This window comes from Mobula birostris, chromosome 8 (assembly GCF_030028105.1).
Source record: "Mobula birostris isolate sMobBir1 chromosome 8, sMobBir1.hap1, whole genome shotgun sequence".
Classification (NCBI taxonomy): domain Eukaryota; kingdom Metazoa; phylum Chordata; class Chondrichthyes; order Myliobatiformes; family Myliobatidae; genus Mobula; species Mobula birostris.
In genome coordinates this window covers 36154988-36176865 of record NC_092377.1, presented here as the reverse complement: position 1 = coordinate 36176865, position 21878 = coordinate 36154988, and the positions used below count along the sequence as shown (strand labels likewise).

The window sequence follows — 21878 nt, the reverse complement described above, 5'->3', positions numbered from 1 at the left end:
TTAAGTCATAGGACCTCTTGATAAATTCACTAAGAATGTGACTGATCTGATGCCCCCAGTTCACTTTCCCAGCCAATTCTCACAGCCTTCATTCAATTTCTTCAAAGATTCAACATAGAAGTATTGCTGTCACCCTAAATAATAACTAACACCTACAGCCAACCAAGACTGGAATACCAAAAGGAACTATATAAAGAAATGCAGCTGCCATCTCAATGTATCAGTACTGCCTCTATCCAATGATTATTGTTAGCAGATCAAGGCATCAAAATTGGCAGCAAACCTACTCTAAATGTTTAGCTCTCATCTCCATCCACCTGTATGCTTTGGAGGAGGCAACAAATTAGCAATTGTAGGCATCTCAAAGCACCTGGAAAATAGCAAAGCAGTTTTACAATATCCTTCAGTTGATAGTACAAGTAAATCAACAGTCTTTTCCCAAGCCAATATTCATAAAAATCATAGACTCTCATGAATGGGTCACACTATCTGCATACTTACATGAAATCCCAAGAAGACACTACTCCAAACACAAGTCATAAAAGTTTACCAAAAGGATGAAGTAAATGCTTAAAAGCAAGTCATTATAGGAAAAAAAAAATACAATCTTCACTTACTTATTGGAATTTTGATTTCACAACCAATCAAAACATGTCAAAGTCCTCAAAAACATTCTGGGTAACATCTTAGAGGACTCATTCAGTGCAGAGTGTACAGATCACACAAGCTTCAGCCACTGAAGGTTCCAGAGAACTAGAGAAGTAATGAGGGACAAAGAAATCACAGACAAATTGAAGTTTTTGCATCAGTCTTCACTTAAGATACCAACAGCATGCCAGAAGTTCAAGCGTGTCCAGGGAGCAGAAGTGAATATAGATGCTATCACAAAGGAGAGGATCCTTGGGAAGGTAAAAGGCCTGAAGGTAAATAAGTCACATAGACCAGATGGACTATACTCCAGGGTTCAATAAAGAGGTAACTGAAGAGTTTGTGGAGGCACCAGTAATGATCTTTCAAGAAGTAACAGATTCTGGAATACTTCCAGAGGATTGGAAAATTGCAAAAGTCACACCACTGTTCAAGAAAGGAGGGAAACAGAAGAAAGGAAATTATGGGCCAGTTAGCTCAAACTGAAAGGTTGATAAGATGTTACAGTCCATTTTTAAGGATGAGGTTTCAGGGTACTTGGAGTCACATGATAAAACAGGCCAAAGTCAGCATGGTTTCCTTAAAAGGAAATCATGCCTGACAAATCTATTAGAATTCTTTGAGAAAATAACAGGTAGTATAGACAAGGGAGAGAGTCAGTGGATGTTGGTTACTTGAACTTTCAGAAGGCCTTTGACAAGGTACCACACTTAAGGTGGTGTAATAAGATAAAAGTCCATGGTATTAAAAAGATACTAGCACAGATAGATAATCTAACTGGCAGGAGGCAGAGTGGGAATTAGGGGATCTTTTCTGATTTGCTGCCGGTGACTATTGGTGTTCTGCAGGGATCAGTGTTGTGACCTCTTCTTTTCACATTGTGTGTCTTTTTTTTTAAAAAGATGACAGAATTGATAGCTTTGTGGCCAAGTTTGCATACTATACAAAGATAGGTGGAGGGGCACATAGTGTTGAGGAAGCAGGGAGTCTGCAGAAGGTCTTTGAGAGAATGGACAAAGAAGTGGCATATGGAATAGTGTAGGGAATTACATGGTCATGCACTTTAGTAGCAAGAATAAAGGCATAGACCATTTTCTACATGGGGAGAAAATTAAAAACTCAGATGCAAACGGACTCGGGTGCAGCTTGAGTCAGTGGTAAGGAAGGCTAATGCAATGTTAACATTCATTTCAAGAGGATGAGATAATAGCAAGAACGTAATGCTGATGATTTCTAAGGCATTGGTCAAACCCTACTTGGGAGTTCTGTGAGCAGTTTTGAGCCCCCTACCTAAAAGGTGTGCTGACACTGGAGAGGGTTCAGAGGTGGTTTACAAAAATTATTCTGGGAATGAAGGGTTAATATAGAAGGAGCATTTAATGGCTCTGGGCCTATACTCACTGGAGTTCAGAAGAATGGTGAGAGGGTGGAGGAAGAGATTTAGATAAGAGTGGATATGGCGAAGATGTTTCCTACAGTGGGAGAAGTCTAGGACCATAGCCTCAGAATAGAGGAACATTCACTTAGAATAAGAGATAAGGAGGAATTTCTTAAGCTAAGGGTAGTGAATCTGTGGAATTCATTGCCACAGATGGCTGTAGAGGCCAAGTTACAGGGTATATCTAAAGCAGAGATTGATAGGTTATTGATTAGTCAGGGCATCAAAGGTTGTGGGAAGGCGGCAGGAGATTGGGGTTAAGTGGGATAATAAATGAACCTTGATGAGGCTGAATGGCCTAATTCTGCTCCTATGCACGTCTTATGGTCTGATATCCCTTAATAGAGTACAAATCCTAAGATCAAACATTAAACTCTGCAGGAATATTTAAATGTGAACTAAGTTTTCTTCAGACATTACAGAAGTAAAAGGAAATTTAATTCTGCTACCTTGAAGAATGTTGGATAGTCAAAATGTATCTTTACACAATACAGGTTTCCCCCGCCATCCGAAGGTACAGCGTTCCTATGAAACGGTTCGTAAGCCAAAATGTCTTAAAGCGAAGAAGCAATTACTATTTATTTATATGGGAAAATTTTGTGAGTGTTCGCAGACCCAAAAATAACCTACCAAATCATGACAAATAACACACAAAACCTAAAATAACAGTAACATATAGTAAAAGCAGGAATGATGTGATAAATACACAGTCTATATAAAGTAGAAATACTTCTCTACAACGATTGCCTGCACAGATCTCCATAGCGAAAATCTCACGCAAGCGCTGTTGGTATAAATGCGCTCTCCAGTAACCTTTAAACTATGAAGCTGCCAAATCTACCAAATAACACGTAAAAATACACAGCCTATATAAAGTAGAAATAATGTATGTACAGTGTATCACTTACCGAATCCGGAAGACAGCTTGCCAAGCACACTAATGATGGTGTGTTAGACTGAGTCGTCGCAGGTTGGGTGGTGCAGTGGTCCCCACCCTCCGGGCCGCCGACCCGATACATTGCCGTAAAGAACGCAGCTGTAGCTGGGAGGCACACAGTACATCTTTAAGAAAAAAGCCGAAATAAACATGCTAATTAATTAGGTGCCAGCGACACGTAATTGTTGGCCCAGATCAGAGACGATGCAATCGGAAATCGGCACTGATCTGGGCTGACAATTACGTGTCGGCAGCACCTAATTAATTAACTTGTTTATTTCGGCTTTTTTCTTAAAGATGTGCTGTTTGCCTCCCGGCTACCGTTGCATTCTCCGCGATTCGGTACAGTATCTGTCCGGAGGTTGGGGTGGTGGGACGCGGGGGTGTCATCTCATCGTCCATCAGGGCAGGCAGCTCATCTTCTCCTATGACTGCCTGCCTCAATGTCGAAGATCGAAGTTCGTCGTCTGCTGTGGAAGGCTTGCTTGACTGCTGAGCCTCGCGCAATTTTCTATCATACAGTTGTTTGTAAGGACTCAAACCATCCTGCAAATATCCCCTAAACCTATGTACCCTTTCAAAATTAAAGTCGTACTTTATCATTGCAGCGAAAATCTCAGTTGCTTCACGTTCAGTTCGCTACTGCATTCGATTATTATCCTTTCCTCTTCCAATTGCATCAGCTCTTCATCTATCAGTTCTTGGTCACGGGATGCCAAAACCTCTTCATCAGTTTCCACAAGCCAAACTCACTTTGTCCTTGCTTCATTCACCACGATTGAAACACTTAATTATGTATAGTTTTACACTAAATGTAACACCCTTACAAGTTCTTTTAGGCTTTTCCGATACCTTAGAACTCATCTTGCTAACAGCTGCTCACAGGCACGTGATTAAGCAATGCCGTTCCAAATCCAGGGGCAAGCGGCTGCTTGGGGCGCGCGCTCTTTTATCGCGCACTGATTTTTTCACGCGCTGATTTTTTTTATCGCGTGCTGCCTTTCTTCGTAACAGTGAAAACACCTTCTGAAAGCGAAAACAGGGTACTTATGTAGGTCTTTCGTAACAGTGAGGTTTCGTAAAGCGAATGTTCGAAAAGCGGGGGACACCTGTATTCATATTCTAGATACTAAGAAAATTTAGTTTGTTGCCATTTACAAATTATGCTGTACCACAAGGTGCCCAACAACACAAAGCATACTTTGAAAGCAGCAGAAAATTCAACATGACCAACTGCATTCTCACATAGACTGGTTTCCTTAAGGGCGAGACCAGTATTGCACCATAACCATTATTCATGAAACAATTCTCAATGTAGCTGGTATTTTATTGTTCAAGCTTTTAAAATCAGTGTCAAAGTGGTCAGTACATTTACACTCTCTCCACCCCTGCAACGTCTCGCCAAAAAACAAAAAGCAGGTCATTCATTATCTAGACCTATGCCTTTGGTCATTTTGATCCTTGCATCAAATGTATCCATTATTACATTAAAGAGTCCTAGACATATGACAAATCACTAGTTATGAAAAGAAAAACTGCCAACTAACTCAATTGGGGCAAGGGCACAGCTTTTCATGCAGCAAAGCAGAATGTAGTCACGCGTTTCCTCATGACTGCATTCTGGCACTATTAACTTACTGAATGAAAAACTTAGTAATTAAACATATTAGACTAAAACAGGTAGATATTCAAATCCAAATTTCCTCCAAATCAGGGACCCTACAAAATTTATTTAGCTTCAGTTTGCAAAGAAAGTCAATATCTGACAGCAGTAGAGACATGATCTCACTTACTGTGCAGATATTAACACAAAGTAAGATTATGTAACCACTGCTTTGGATCTCTTCAAAATAGAGAATTTTCAGATTTAATCATGGAGAGTAACTGCCTTCCTTTCCCTGTTCTCCAAGTGACTTAGTATTTTTCAGATCCAACCAGTATTCTACACATCTACTCATCTGCCCAGAAATCAGAAGCACTGCAACAAGTGATAAAGTATTTTGCAATTTCCAAGAAAGTGAATTGTACAATCAAAAAGTGTTGTTCTATATTTTACTATCATCCAGAATTTATATCCTCGGCTGGGGAAGGAATGGTTGCTCTATTAATATGGCACTCCATAAAATGAGACAAGTATTCTCTTAAGTACCAAGCCAATTGTTTTATAATAGATTGTCAGGTATATGCAACTAGGTCCAATTCTAATCAATTATTTACAGCCTCACACAAGTCAGTCATACAGCAGAAACTGGCTCTTTGGCCCACCATATCCTACCAACAATCAAGTACTTATCTATACTAATTACATAAACCAGCACTTAGTGCATAGCCATTTATGTCATAGTGATTAATATGCTCATTTAGATACACAAACATGGTGACAGTTTCTGCCAACACCGTCCACTCGAGCATATGGCCCATATTCCAATCAGGTTTGGTAAAAAAATCCTTCCACAGACCCTTTCTAAACCTCTATTCCTTGCCTTCAGATTCACTTACTTACAAGTACATCAAAACAGTGAAAAGGGTAGTCTGCATTAACACCCTACACAACCTATGGATGTGCTGGAAGCAGTCTACAAGTGTTGCAACACATTCCTACATGAACATAGCATGCCCACAATGTTCAACATTAAATCATATGTCCTCTGGTATTCAGACATCCCTGAGGAATGCTTATACCTCTATATATGCTCCTCAAACTGCTCTACATCAGGCCCTTCCTCAATCCTCTATGTCCCATGAAAAACCCAGCCAGTTTCTCCTCAATTGAAAAGCTCCACCCCAAGCAACATCCTAATTAACTTTATAAAGAACTGATCTGAATACATGGCATGCAAGACAAATGTTTCACTGTACTTTGATACATGTGACAATAATAACCCAGTTTTACACCCAGCAACACATGCTAGAGAGGCCAGAAATAGGTGGACAGTACAAGTGAATAAGTGGCTAAAGAGCTGATGCAAGAGGGAAGGCTTCCAACAAGCTACACCCAAATTCAAGCAAGACCAACATCCTTGTGATAAGGTTGGCCGGTACTACCCGTGAGTATTTAAACTAGTGTGATGAGGTTTTAGGAACCAGAACATTAGGTCAGCAGGTGGAATGATCAAAAAGCTATAGGTCAAATGTAACAGCAAAAACAGGTAGGGCCAGGATAATGAACACAGCAGGAATAATAGTTTAAACTGTATTTAAGTATAATATAACAGGCAAGGCCAATACACTTGTAGCCTGGATTAGCACATGGAACTACAATGTTGTAATTACAAAAACTTGGTTGAGAGAATGGCTGAACTGGCAGCTCCATATCCCAACATACAAATGTTTGAGATATGAGAGACTGATGCAAAAAGTTGGGAAGTTACATTACTGATCAGGGTAAGTATCACTGCTGCACTAAGAGAAGACATCCTTTTAGGTTTTAGTGAGGCCCTATAATAAAATTTAGGAATAAATAATCATTCTGATGCAGTTATACTGTCAGCCCCCAAGTAACCAAACATGCAGGCAAAACAGAAAGATGAAAAAAGTACAAAAGTTATTGCAGCAGGTGATTTTAAACTTCCCTAGTACTGACCGGGACGTCCTTACTGCCAAGGGCTCGAAAGGAGCAGAGCTCATTAAGTGTATCCAAGTAGGTTTATTGAAACAGTATGTAAATAGTCAAAATCTAAATGGGGCTACAGTAAATTTTGGGGAATGAGCCTATTCAGAAGATCAAAGTTTTCCACTGTCATAATCGCATAAGTTTTAAGATAATTACAGAAAAACATGTCCTCAGGTGAAAGTACTGAAACAGGAACACCATATCTGAAATGAATCTTTTGAAGGTTTGTTGATTGGAAATTAGAACCTGTGATGATGAAACACAAGAATGGCAAGTTTCAGGAGCCTTGAATAACAAGAACATTGCTTAATAAAAAGAAAATGCATATGCAAGGTTTAGGAAAATGACATTAGACACACCTTGAGGATTTCAAAGTAAGATGGAAAAAATTTAATCAAGAAATTAAGCAAAAAGGATATGTCCTTGGCAAGGATTAAGGAGAACCCCAATATATTTTTACTTTTATTACAAGAAAGCCTACCCGAGGACACTTATGCATGGAGCATGGGAAAGTGTGCGAGGATCTTAATGAGCATTTTGCACTTTTAAAAAAATGCAGCACATAACAGGCTCTTCCAGCTCTGAGCCACACCTCCCAGCAATCCCCCCCCCCCAATTTAATCCTACTCTAATCACAGGATAATTTACAATGACCAATTAACCTACAAACTGATATGTCTTTGGACTGTGGGAGGAAACCAGAGCACCTGGAGGAAACCCATGCAGTCACAGGGCACACGTACAAACTCTTTATAGGCAGTGGCGAGAATTGAACCCTGTACTGTAAAACGCATGTTAAACACTATGCTACCATGCCACCCATACATGTGCTTGTGCCAGAGGGATGTAGATAATGGTGAGATTAGGAAGGGATGTTTTGATATTCTGCAGCAACAAAGGTGGTGGTGGTGTTGGGTTTTACAAAGTACATTAAGGTGGACATGACAGGATCTATCCCAGAATACCAAGATATCAAGGGAAGCAAGGGAGGAGATTGCTTGATCCTTAACACCTCTTTAGGCATGGACAAGATGCCATGGACAAGAAGTATGGGATACAGAGAGAGATGATGAGAACTAAATTAAGGGAGTTGGGTGTGTAGGAATTCACATTAAAAGGGTTGCTGGGCATGGGTGAGAGAGCACAAGTCCGGGTATTTTTAGCATTTTTAAGGGGTACAGGGTTTTTTTTTTTATATAGGATATGACTGATAAACAGGAATAGGGTACTAGGATGGTCAAAGATGGGAGGGTGAAGTGTAGGGGTGTGTGTGTGTGTGTGTGTGTGTGTGTGTGATTGGGTGAAGGGATTTAGAATATATGTCTAGTGCACATTCCGGAGCAGAGGGTGGCAGTAATGCACCATTAAGCTGGATGCCAACCGCTGTAAAACAAGATACAGACAGACAGATGCCAAGACAGGAGATTAATGTTGATCCATCGTTTACAGGAAACTGGGACAAACCTGGAATCATACACCAGTGAAGCTTGTAGCAGTAGTAGGAGTTTCTTCTTTTTTTTTTAAAAAAAAAAAAAAAAAAGATTTTTAGGGATAGTCACTCACATTTGGAAAGGTTGTCAAAGGATATTGCAGGATGTACATCCGTTGGAATTTTTGTCAGAACAATGCCAAATGCAGCTTATTCCAGATAGGTGTTTGGTATTGTATTTTGGGAGGTAATTGGCAGGACTCTTATGAGCACTGACATACACTGTCCTTGGGGTGCAAGTCTACAGCTCCCTGAAAGGCCATAGGGTAGTAAAGATAGCTGATGATATACATGTCTTCATTTGGGGTATTGAGCATAAGTTTGGAAATCATGTTGCAAATGTGCAGTTTTGGTTTGTTTACATTTGGAATATTGTGCACTGTTCTGGTTGGCATCCTATAGGAGGGACCTGGAGGCTCTGTACAGGGTGCAAAAGAGATTCATCAGAATGTTGTCTGGAATGGTGTGTCCTAGCTGGAAGAAGAGGTTGGACAAACAGATCGTTTTCCCTGGAGCATCGAGTTATGAAACAGATTGGGAAGATAGTCTTTCTACCCCTGTGGCACAATTTCCAAATACTAGAGGATCAGCTTTTGTTTGCCCGGGGAGGGGGGGGGGGGGGGGGAGAGAAGGAGAAGGAGGGAGGGAAGATTAAATGAGATTTGAGGGGGAAGGTATTTAGAGAGTGGTAGGTGTCTGGAAATTGATATTATAACATTTAAGGGGCATTTAACTACACATAAATGGGCAGGAAAGAGTAACATTGATATGATGGTACGTGGAATTGGTTATATTTGCATTGGCACAGATGAAATGGGCCTATTATACTTGTGTTGTACTTTTCTATTATCTATATTGCAATATTCCAGCTAACCAATGGTTGATACAAGTTGTACCATAAACACAAAATTTGACATGACAGCTGTCAGATATTCCCCAAAATCAGTGTAAGGGAGAATGATATTATAAACCAAAATTCAAGTGTACTTAAGCTGGTGTTGGGAAACTTTAACCAGGAATGCACTATAGCATGATTTTGGAGACCCATTGCTGGGAAGAGATTGATGGAGTGCAGTGTTGAAGAAAAGTTAGAAGAAATCTGTAGAGTTTTAACTTCACTGTATCTAAGAGCCCAGCCTAGAGAGTAACTAGTGTGGTTCATGGGGAAAGAAACTGTTTACAGGGCAAGCTCATGGAATAAATTTCTTGATATTCTTGTATTTTCAAGCAGTGCCACAAGTACACTACTGACTTTCTGAGCCCAGAAAATCTGGCCAACACACTTTATAAATAAAAGCCTTGTTAAAATGGAAGCATGCAACTAGATTAATACATTTTTCTCTCTGACCAATTCTTAGACAGACCTCATCACAGGTGATACAAGAAATGGACAGAGTCAAGCTGGGTACTCTGACAGTTAACATTTAATTACCATTGAACCAAAACCTTCTTGCATTCATAAATTAAAACTGAACTAACTACACCGGCAGTTGAACTTCAAGACATATTATTTAAAAATGTTAGAACTGTCCTACCCAACTATAAAAATTAACTGAATAAAGAATTGTGAAGATGATTCAAGAATTATGGAAAGCTTGTGGGGGGAGGGAAAAAAGTTGAAGACAACACCTCAAGCTATAACACTGCTGACCTCAAATAGCACCAGGAGTACAAAACCAACATGCAACTAGAATATATACATAAACAGGGGATTCCAATTACTACCACTTTCTCCATTTCCACCTGCCTCCAGCATCTTGTTTCTCCAGGCACAATCAATGTTCTCTTTAAAGCACAGATTAATAAAAGATAAAGTTCAAAGTAAATTTACTATAAAAGTACATATGTCACCATATAAAACTGAAATCCATTTTCTTGTGGGAATAAACAGCTTTATTTATCACAAAAATGAAACAAATGTCAGAACCAAGTTCTTTACACAGAGTGTGGTGGGTGCATGGAACACCCTGCCAGGGGTGGTGAAAGAGGCTAATAAATTAAGGGCATTTAAGAAACACTTGGATAGGCACATGGATGAAAGAAAAATGAAGGATCATGCAAGAGAAGGGTCAGATTGATCTCAGAATAGGTTAAAAGGTTGGCACATCGTAGGCCAAAGAGGCTGTGCTCCATGCTGTAACACTCCATGTGCTATGTAATGCACCATTTGCGTCGTCAGTGATTATGCTGGGCAACCCTCGAACGTCACCACAAATTCCAGTGCAAACCTAGCTTGCCCACAACTCACCATGCTGAATGATACCTCTGTGGAATGTGGGAGAAACACAGCACAGGGAGGCAACCCACGAGATAAAAGGAAGAATGCTCCAAGTCCTTGCAGAAGCAGTGGGAATCAAATCCTGCTGTTACAGCTGCCACTGTAAAGCAATGTGCTAGCCACCACACTACCATTCCTACCATGACTTTCTTGTATCTGAAATCATTGCTCTTATAACTGCAGTTCAGTGGAGAATACCTGTATGTTGTTACATATGCCTACAGTTAGCTAACATTTCAGGAGGAAATTTAGGAATCTGTTGACCATGATCAGACTTAAAGGGAGGGTAATGTTTTTAACTTCTCAATCCTTTCATAAGTCATGTCTTGCAGATGTAAAATAAATAGAATAATTCTTGGTCTTCGTTCTCCCACACCCCACTGAAGAACTTTAGCTATCAAAATTAATGTATAAAAGGGCTCAATTTGTGCCTGTATTTACACAAAATGGTCAGGAAGCATTTAAATTTGCTTTAGGAAGACACCGACAATATCAGGAATTTATTGCCAGTCACAAATTGCCCTTAGATAGAAACATAGAAAAAAGGTGCAGGAGTAGGCCATTCGGCCCTTCGAGCCTGCACCACCATTCAGTATGATCATGGCTGATCATCCAACTCAGAACCCTGTACCAGCCTTCCCTCCATACCCCCTGATCCCTTTAGCCACAGTGGCCATATCTAACTCCCTCTTAAATATAGCCAATGAACTGGCCTCAAACAACAGGAATTCTGCAGATGCTGGAAATTCAAGCAACACACATCAAAGTCGCTGGTGAATGCAGCAGGCCAGGCAGCATCTGTAGGAAGAGGTGCAGTCGACGTTTCAGGCCGAGACCTTTCATCAGGACTAACTGCAGGAAGAGTGAGTAAGGGATTTGAAAGTTGGAGGGGGAGGGGGAGGGGGAGGGGGAGGGGGAGGGGGAGATCCAAAATCATAGGAGAAGACAGGAGGGGGAGGGATAGAGCCAAGAGCTGGACAGGTGAGAGGATCATGGGACAGGAGGTCTGGGAAGAAAGACAAGAAGGGCAAACCGATGGCATGAACATCGAGTTCTCTAACTTCCGCTAAGGCCCCACCTCGTACCCCATCTGTTACTTATTTTTATACACACATTCATTCTCTCACTTTCCTTTCTCTCCCTCTGTCCCTCTGAATATACCCCTTGCCCATCCTCTGGGTCCGCCCCCCCCCCCCCCATCTTTCTTCCCGGACCTCCTGTCCCATGATCCTCACGTATCCCTTTTGCCTATCACCCATCCAGCTCTTGGCTCTATCCCTCCCCCTCCTGTCTTTTCCTATCATTTTGGATCTCCCCCTCCAACTTTCAAATCCCTTACTCACTCTTCCTTCAGTTAGTCCTGACGAAGGGTCTCGGCCTGAAACGTCGACTGCACCTCTTCCTACAGATGCTGCCTGGCCTGCTGCATTCACCAGCAACTTTGATGTGTGTTGAATGAACTGGCCTCAACTGTTTCCTGTGGCAGAGAATTCCACAGATTCACCACTCTGTGTGAAGAAGTTTTTCCTCATCTCGGTCCTAAAAGGCTTCCCCTTTATCCTCAAACTGTGACCCCTCGTTCTGGACTTCCCCAATATCGGGAACAATTTTCCTGCATCTAGCCTGTCCAATCCCTTTAGGATTTTATACGTTTCAATAAGGTCCCCCCCTCATTCTTCTAAATTCCAACGAGTATAAGCCTAGTCGATCCACTCTTTCATCATATGAAAGTCCTGCTATCCCATCCCAGGAATCAATCTGGTGAACCTTCTTTGTACTCCCTCTATGGCAAGAATGTCTTTCCTCAGATTGGGGGACCAAAACTGCACACAATACTCCAGGTGTGGTCTCACCAAGGCCTTGTACAACTGCAGTAGTACCTCCCTGCTCCTTTACTCAAATCCTCTTGCTATAAATGCCAGCATACCATTCGCCTTTTTCATCGTCTGCTGTACCTGCATGCCCACTTTCAATGACTGGTGTACAATGACACCCAGGTCTCGCTGCACCTCCCCTTTTCCTAATCAGCCACCATTCAGATAATAATCTGTTTTCCTGTTTTTGCCACCAAAGTGGATAACCTTCACGTTTATCCACATTAAGTTGCAACTGCCATGAATTTGCCCACTCACCTAACCTATCCAAGTCACCCTGCATCCTCTTAGCATCTTCCTCACAGCTAACACTGCCGCCCAGCTTCGTGACATCTGCAAACTTGGAGATGCTGCATTTAATTCTGAGTACCCTCATGAAGAGTACCCTCTATTTCCTCAGAAGATACTTCCATAATGCTATCAGGTAGGGAATACTGATTTAGACTCACTGATAATGATAAAACCGTTATACATTTCCAAGTAAAAACACATGCACAACTTAGAAGAGAACCTGAGGATAGTAATGCTGCTAACATGGTTGAAGCTCTTGTTTCAGTCTAGCAGGTCAAGAATTAATATTTCAAGTCATTAGTATTCGAGCATTATATTTTGGATATTCAGCATCAACAGGTATTTGATTGGATGGTGCTCAGCTGCACATAAAATGTTGGAGAAACTCAGCCATCAGGTAGCATCTATGGTGAGAAATAAACAGAAAAGGAAAGGATGTTCCAAGCAGAAGCCAGAATAATAAGGTGAAGAACAAGCTGGCAGGTGTAAGGTGAAAACAGGTGAAGGGGGAAGGTGGTATGAAGTAAGGAGCAGGGAGATGATAGGTGGAAGAGACAAGGGGCCAAAGGAATCAGGAGAGAATAGCAGACCATGGAATAAAGGGGAGGAGACACACCAAAGGGAAGAAATGGATAGCTGAGAACAGAAGGGGATAAGAGGAGAACCAGAATGGGGGAAAGGGAGAGGTGTAAATTGAAGTTGAGAAATCAAGACCAATGCCATACCTGGTCGGAGGCACCCAAACAGAATATGAAGGGTTACTCATTCAACCTGTGTATGGCCTCCGTGGCAGTGAAGTTGTCCATGGACTAATATGTCAAAAATAGGAATGGGAAGTCAAAGTCACTCTTACCCATCTTTTTTCTCCAGTCCTGCTAAAGGGTCTTGGCCCCAAACATCCACTGTACTCTTTTCTATTGATGCTGCCTGACCTGTTGAGTTCCTCCAGCATTGTCTGTGTGTTGCTTGAATTTCCAGCATCTGCAGATTTTCTCATTTTTGACTGGTTTACCAGATAAAGTGCAATTAATGAAGTATCCTTTATAAAGTTAAAGACAGCATAAAGGAAAAGAAAGCAGCTAAGAGTTGAGGGAAGTTAAGAGGATTGAGAAACTTAAAAACCAACAAAAGGCAACTAAAAAGGCCATAAAGAGAGAATAGATGAAATATGAAGGGAAGTTAGCCAATAACGTAAGAGGATACCAGAAGTTCTTTCACATAAACAGAGTAAGAGGCAAGAATGGCTATCAGACCACTGGAAAATAACACTGAAGAGGTAGCAAGGGAAGACAAAGAAATGGTAGACAAACATGTTAAGTATTTTACATCAGTCTTCACTGAAAAACACTGGCAGTATGCCAGAAATTTGAAAGTGTCAGGAGGCAAGAGTGAGTGTAGTTGCTATTACTAAGAAGGGGCTTGGGAAGCTTGAAAGGTCTGAAGGAAGAGAAGTCACCTGAATCAGGAGGATTAAATTCCAGGGTTTTGAAAGGGGTAGCTGAAGAGATTGTGGAGGAATTAGTAGAGATCTTTCAAGAATTACTTAGAATTATCAAGAGTACTAATCACCAAGAATTAAAGGAGTCAAACAGAAAGGAAATTATAGGTCAGTTAGGCCAACTTCAGTGGTTGGGAAGATGCTAGAGTCAATTAAGGATGAGGCTTCAGGCTACTTGAAGGTGCATAATAAAACAGGCCAAAGTAAGCACGGTTTCCTTAATGGGAAATCTTGATAGACAACAAGAGTCAGTGAATGTTATTTACTTGGGTTTTCAGAAGGCCTTTGACAAGGTACCACACGAGGCTACTTAACAAGATAAGGGTCCATGATATTACAGGAAAGATGGATAAAAGATTGGCAGGAGGCAAAGATTTAGAATAAAGGGGGCATTTTCTGGTTGGCTGTTGGTGACTAGTGGTATTCTGCAGGGATCAGTGTTTGGACCCCCTTTTTTAATGCTTCATGTCAATGATCTGTACGACAAAATTGACGGCTTGGTTGCAAAGTTTGCAAACAATACAAAGATAGGTGGAGGGGCAAGTAGTATTAAGGAAGCAGGGAGTCTGTACAAGGACTAGTCCTAGACAGATTGGGAAAAACCCAAAATAAGGGTATCTTAGGTGTTCTATCATGGAAAGCCTCATTGAGAACAGTGCAATGGAGATAGAAGATACAAGAAAAGGGAATAGCACTTTTTACAGTGATAGGGTGGGAGGAGATGTCTCTTTAGCTGCTCTCAAAGCAGCACAGTCATCCAGGCAAATTGACAATATTTCACCAGGTTCTTGATACAAATCTTGTAGATGGTAAAAATGCAGGTGAAGGGAACAACTTGGTTCAAAATACGGCTCAAAATACCAGGCATTTAACCTGATCTTTTAGTTACTGTACTATCTGGCTATTCTAGTCAGAAATCTGGTCAGGGGGTGATTCTCCCAAAAATGCTGGGTGACAATTTGGTCACAGTCATGTCACAAATCAAGTTAGGGGTTAAACTTGAAGACAGGAAATGCCTGACACTTGTGCCATGAATATTAGCTGCCACTAATCAGATGGCTGTCCAGGTCTTGCTCCAACAAAGAACTGCTTAATTTGATGAAGTTTTGGAAATAGAATTGAACACTGTTCAACCAGCCCTACTTCTGACCTCATGCTGGAAGAACAGTCACTGAAGCAACTAAAGATAGTCGAGCCCATGCCACTTAATTGAAGACATTCAGTAACTGCTAGATAGAGAAATTACTCAACAGCAAGCTCTCTCAAACTGCAAAGCTATGCAATTCATTTTTACTAGTTATGGCTGAGTTAAATTGCAACCAGAGCCATCTCTTTTAAAAAAAATTCAACAATACAGTAATACTTTGAAAAGCAAGTTATATATGGGCAATGTTCTGAGAAAAGGCCTTTCGACTTCCTATGGACAAAATGCTATTAGTGAAGGAGCAAATTGTGATTGAACCATAATCTTAAACACTGGGGTTATGGGATTGATCATAAAAAATGCTTAATTTTATAATATTTTCCATTTATTCTGGAGATTTACTAATAAGATCTCAAAGGAAATTTAAATTAATGTTGTAGCATTTTATTAGTTACCCTCATCAACAGTGGATTCAGTGATTGAGTAACAACTCATCCAACGTCTTTAAATGGACGAGAGCTGCAAAGGAATAGTACCCCATCCCACCAGGTATAATTACACTTACTAGAAACATACTGTCAATTTCATATTTTCAACAGGTTATTCATCCTTAACTTATTTGAGTTTTGGATAATGAGCCAGGTAAAGAAGAAATGCAGCTTCTACATCATATACATGGCCAGGAAAGACCCAGAATCAATCCAGGTCAATGCTGAATTAGTTCATCTTAAATAAGGTCACTATATTTGGAATCCTACCCTGTGTTGGTTCCACTTATGAGTGCAGCCTACTGCTCTCCTGATAATAAGTATATTTATACAGCACCTTAAATATCCCATGACTGTACCTAGGTAGAGTAAAGAATTAAATGGCACATCTCCCAATAACATTGAGTGTTGACATTAATTTTGCTAAAGAGTCACATAATAAATTTGATACAAATGTGACCACCTTGTGAGGCTCATATTTTAAAAGTTTTGTCTCATAAGATATGGCACAATAAAGCCATTTTCATTATCAACTGAAAGTGCGTGAAATTTGGGATGTTTATTGATTCTGGTTATAAAACTGTGGTGACATTTAATGTTGAACTTTGTGTCAGTAATGTATCAAATCTCCACAGAATTCAAAAGTAAGTGTAGGCTGGTTTTAAAATTGGCATATCCCCTTCCCAATACACACCCAAAAGAGAGATCAGTGAGTTGGGGTGGATGAAATCAAGGCAGTATTAAATTAAGCACATAAAGAGAGGAATCTTCACAGGCTTAATTTAATATTGTCAAAGTAGAGACACGGCTTTCAGAGGATCCAATAATACAGCAATAGACTCAGTAACAATTATTCCAAATCTTTAGACTTACTCCAGACAAATGTAGGAACAGGGTCATTCATATCAACCACCACTCCTTAACATCAAGCTTTGGCTAAGTGATGAGTCATAAAGCAATGGGTTGAAATTCCACGAAATTCCACTCCAGGATGTGAGCTAATAATTCAGACTAAAGATTTCTGCAGTGCTGGGAGGGTGTTCCATTCACAAAGGGGCAATCTATTGAACAAAATATCAATCACCAGTCTAACACCTCCAAATGAATACAAACGGTCAGATGGCATTATGCAAAGGACAGAAAGCTCTCTTGTCAATTTGCACAATATTAACTTTCAACCAATAGTAAATCTGATCATTTACATCTGTTGGAGTTTGTGAAGGAAACATTCTTTGCAAGTGGCAAGTTAGAGTGAGTAAATGTCTTTGAAAGCTCATTCTAAAAGTTTCTCTATTAAACATCTACAAAGTCATATTTACTAAAATGAAATATGTTAATAAATGTGGCAAAGTATCAAATAATATTTCCATATTCTGTCCACAAATCATTTAGTTTGAACACATACAAAATTTAGAATAGTGCTTACTAAAGGCAAATTATTTGCCTTCTTGAAGAAAATTACAAATTTCATTTAATTGCAGTCTCATGAAAATGCACTGTTTAAAGTATTAGTTATACAAAAATGTATATTCAGTAATGTAGTTACACATCAGGTCTTAATACAGGCATCTGGGGTAATTTTTTAATTTCACTTAAGATACTTTCAAATACGCTGAAATACCCAATAAAATTCTCAAACAGATGTGAAACCTGATTTTTTTTTCCCCATGGAGACTTCAATAAAGCCATTTTTTAAGAGCTCAAGACAAAGTACAGACATAAGATTTTGTCAAATAAGCACCATATTTTAGTCAACATTCAAATATTGAAATGGCAAAAATCTAAGCAAATATTTTACAACTTAAAGGTATTCTGAACAATACTATCAATTCCTGCCCGCTAGACTAATGCAGTTTTAACTCCATCATAAAGAAATCCTAAGAAAACGAAATTGCCCCAGTTAAATGTACTCTCATCCACATTTAAAGCATTTCAAACTACATTAAAAATAAACTACTTTTTTGGCGGTATCAATTTTTTGCCAGGCTTTGACTCCATTCCAAATAATGAGTATTAAAAAAGGGAGGGGGGGAAGAAAGAAAAGGGAAGAAGGAGAAGTAGATGGAATCGCACTTTTATAGATTCATCTTTACCTTCCAGCCATGATTGGGTACACAATACTGAAGAACACTGACAGCTATAAAGAGGAATTACGAGTTATCAATAGGTGACAGACGAGGGTTATTTTCTGGGAGAAAGGGGAAGAATACATATGCCATAGTCAAAAGCGTATAAAATGAGAACATTTATCTACATTAAATCTGAAAGCCATGTGCTAGCCCGACTACTTAACAGAAGTCAAATATCCCGTCTGTACCTCCAGAGCCTTCAGAAAATGGTCTGAAGAAAGAGCTTATTTCGTCGCTCACCCTGCCGATGCGGTCCAATACATGCGGGAGGTTAAAGGGAACATGCATTCCTGTCGTGCGGATTTACACTTTCAACCAGTTTTAATGTAACACTGATATTTCGAAGATTATTTTGTCAGAAGATGCCCTTTGTGAATACAGGCACGGATTGTATTCATTTACCTCAGCTTATCCACAGAAGCACCACTTCCAGGAACATCGCAGCCCGCCAGGCAGCAGAAACAAAATGAAGGAGGGTTTTCGCCTGTGGAGAGAACCGGGAACTCGGCTTGAACGGGAAAGGGGGAAAAAAAACGGAAGGCCGCCGACAAACCAGTTCCACCACCCCGCCCTGGCCTGGCAGCAACCGGGTGAAGATTCCACGGAGGGGATGGGGAAAGCCGACAGTCCGCGGGGCACTCCGGCCGTTGTTCCCCGCTCCTACCACGGCCGCAGATCGACGGCAACCAAAATCCACCCGAGGCGAGGAAGGAGATTGATGGGAACGTGACCACCCTAACCTGCTGGCGGAAACTCCATGACGACGAGAGATTGACGGCACCGCCCCTCCACTGGGAAGGCGCCTATGTGGAGGCTCATAGCAACCCGGCAGCCAATGGGAGGTAGGGTGGGATGAGGGGCGGGGTGAGCAGGGTAATAGATGCGTAACAATCCTTTGAGTTCAGTCTCTCAGTCTCTGCCCCCGCAACACTCAGGTGTCTGCAACAAGGTCCAAGACTCGCTGAATGCCAGCAAGAACCTAGGTTACGAAAAAAAGGCAGACAGCCATCATTAGCACATAATGATATTTGCATAATTCATGAAACCAACAGAGACTGTGATTACATAAAGGCCCATTCTAGACATAGAATATTCTTACATTTTACCTCAAAATATCAGCGACCACCTCATGATAATGAAGTAGTTCAAATTAAAAAGCCATTTTTGGATTTCAATGGCTAGCTATATAAAATACAATATACAAATTGACAATTCTAGAATTAAATTTGGTTACTTAGATTTTAAAACCATTGTTTTGTAAATCATTTGAAAGTTGCATTAAAATTGTTTGCCAATTATGAATACATTGACTAGATTTTATCTGAGGCTCACATAAAATATCTTGTGCAGAATTACTTGAAGGGTTGTTAATCTCCCAGTCTCTCATAGTCCATGCTTGCTGACCCACATTGGTATTTAGTAAAACAATGCCCTTGTCCAACTCCAGGAGCATTGGGAAGTAGGGGTGAGGAGAATAGGTTTAGTGGGTTGACTTTTTTCACTGTTCTATTCAGTTCTCCAGTGACAGATCCACCAATTTACAACTAGCTAGTCCAAGACCTACAGGAACAGAAAAACAGCAGCTGTCTCCTTTATATTGTCTTAACCTCCTCCATGCCCAACTCCCTGTGCTTTGATTTTAATTAGTTCACCAATAACTTCCACCTGCCAAGACTTCAAGCTCTTGAATTTGAACCCAAAAGTATTCTTCCTTTAACACTTCCCTAACAGCCAAGCTCTTTGACAGAGCTTTTGGTTGTCTGACCTAACAGCTCCTTATGTAGTTCCCTGCAAACTTCATCAGAAAATGGGAGTATGAAGTTCCCTAGGGTATATTAAAGGACTGCTTTCCACTTGATCTTCCACAGTTTCCTGATGAACACTCTCAAATATGTCAAATCCCCACTTTAGCTAAGGTGTACAATGAGTTCTGTACATCTTTTGCCACAAAAGTCTCTATAGTGGAATTGTGGGTGAACAAGAGCTAAAACTGCAGAATAGGCATCGGGACTCGAAGGGGAAAAAAGGACCCAACCACAGACCCTATTCATAAATTCCTCAAGAATAAAAAAATATATATATATGGGTGCAACACACACAAAATGATGGAGGAACCTATTTTTTCTCCAGTCCTGATGAAGGGTCGCGGCCTGAAATGTTGACTGTACTCTTTTCCATCAACGCTGCCTAGCCTGCTGAGTTCCTCCAACATTTTGTGTGCATTGCTTGGATTTCCAGCATCTGCAGATTTTCTCTTGTTTATATATGGAAGCAATAACTTTCCACATGTGGCATCTACAGCCACGTGTCTATGCTTAGACAGCTTTGCTATAGAAGTCAAGGTCATTGTTATCCTACACTCCTGATTATTCTAGGTTGGACTGGCTAATACTTTCCCTGTACCTCAGCTCCAGCCTAAGGCTCCCCTATAAATACATCAAATGAGCTATAACCCCTGAATGTATGATTCATGCTGGACGTAAGAGGAAATAGCCCACACTCAATGCCATGTACCCAGGAAATAAACATGATTACTTTTCCATGGTCCTTGATCAGTGAAAGCAGCACTAAGTTGCATAAAGTGACCCATAGCTGTAATAGCTAACATTTAGAGTCTATTAATGAATTGTTCTTTCCTATCTGGCACAAAAATAGAATAGGAAAGGTGGCTGAGGAGTGTTTACAGAAGAAATTAGTGATGGTATTAGAATCACAGAGGTCAGAGAAAGCAACAAACCTGATGATTCAAACATTTAAATATTCACCAAAATGTCAAAGGAATTGATTAAGAAGAAGAAAAAAGTACATGAGTAAGCTTGCAGAAGAACATGAAAACTAAATGCAAAACTTTCTATAGATATGTGAAGGGAAAAAAGATTAGTGAAAACAAATACAGGTCCTTTACAGTCAGAATTGGAGAAACTTGAAATCAGAAGTAAAGGGATGCCAGACCAACTAAGTGTATGCATTGGTTCTGTCTTCGCAAAAGATGACACAAATCTCAGAGCATTCCTCAGCACGTACTCCTGCAGCCTGGAATATGCCAGTCAGTGGCATTCTCCCATGAACATATCGATGTGCTGGTAGACCAAAGAGCGTCTTTCACTGAGTTGATGATCTGCCAGCAGCACCTGATGTTTGCCTCCGTGTGTATCCCTGGGAACAGCCATAGATCAGAGAGTCCTCTGCTACGCATCTGTTCTGGATGAAATGTGACACAGGCCCTTTCATCTTACTCCACATCTTCTTCACAAACCCACAGTGTGCAAAGAGGTGAGTTACTGTTTTGGCCCCACTGCACTCATCCGGTGGGCAGAGGTTATGGGGATGAAGCTCCAGTTATACAGGAAGGATCTGACTGGGAGGGCCCCTCTCAGCCCCAGCCAGGCTAGGTGTTGGTGCCTGTTGGTTAGGCCTGGTGATGAAGCATTCTGCCAGACAGTATGCTGAGGGAACCACCCCACTGTGTCCGTCACCTTGTTCTCCTGCAGGGCATTCCTTGATGACCACTGCTTGATGGCCTTGTGGTCAAAGATGTTTGGTGAAAGAACATTTCCATGAAGGACAGCTGGTGTGGGCCGTCGCACGGCAACGGGGCCAGATCAGTGCTTCGCAACATGGAGGCAGGTAGAATCTCAGACGTAGTGGTAGTTGGTATCCAGATATTTAGGTTCGTGAAGTATTGAATAATTTAATGGTCACTTTCCAAAATTCTGTCGACTGTAGAACAGTCCCAACAGATTGGAGGGTAGCTAATGTAAACCCATATTTAATAAAGGAGGTATAGCAACAATGTAATTGTAGACTGACTTGTCTACGTTCTTAATGGCAAATTTCTCTGCTCATTTTGAGGTGGAAAATGAAGTGGCAGTGAGGAAGACCACCCCTCCTCCAAATGACCAGGTGCTGTGTCTTACCGTGGCCGATGTGAGGAGAACCCTGTGCAGGGTCAACCCACGAAAGGCTGCTGGACCAGACAATATTCCCGGCAGAGCGCTTAGAGGATGTGCAGACCAGCTAGCAGATATTCTCACCGACATCTTCAACATCT

The 21878-nt window shown here is 40.8% G+C and overlaps 1 protein-coding gene across 1 annotated transcript in view; it reads right to left on the bottom strand.

Moving 5' to 3' along the window:
• socs5a (suppressor of cytokine signaling 5a) overlaps positions 1-18581 on the bottom strand; it is a 68767-nt gene extending 50186 nt beyond the window's left edge. Inside the window, exon 1 of the mRNA XM_072265006.1 lies at positions 18230-18581. The gene's annotated coding sequence lies outside the window, so the exon portion shown is untranslated. The remainder of the gene's footprint in view (positions 1-18229) is intronic.
• Between the last annotated feature and the right edge of the window lie 3297 nt (positions 18582-21878).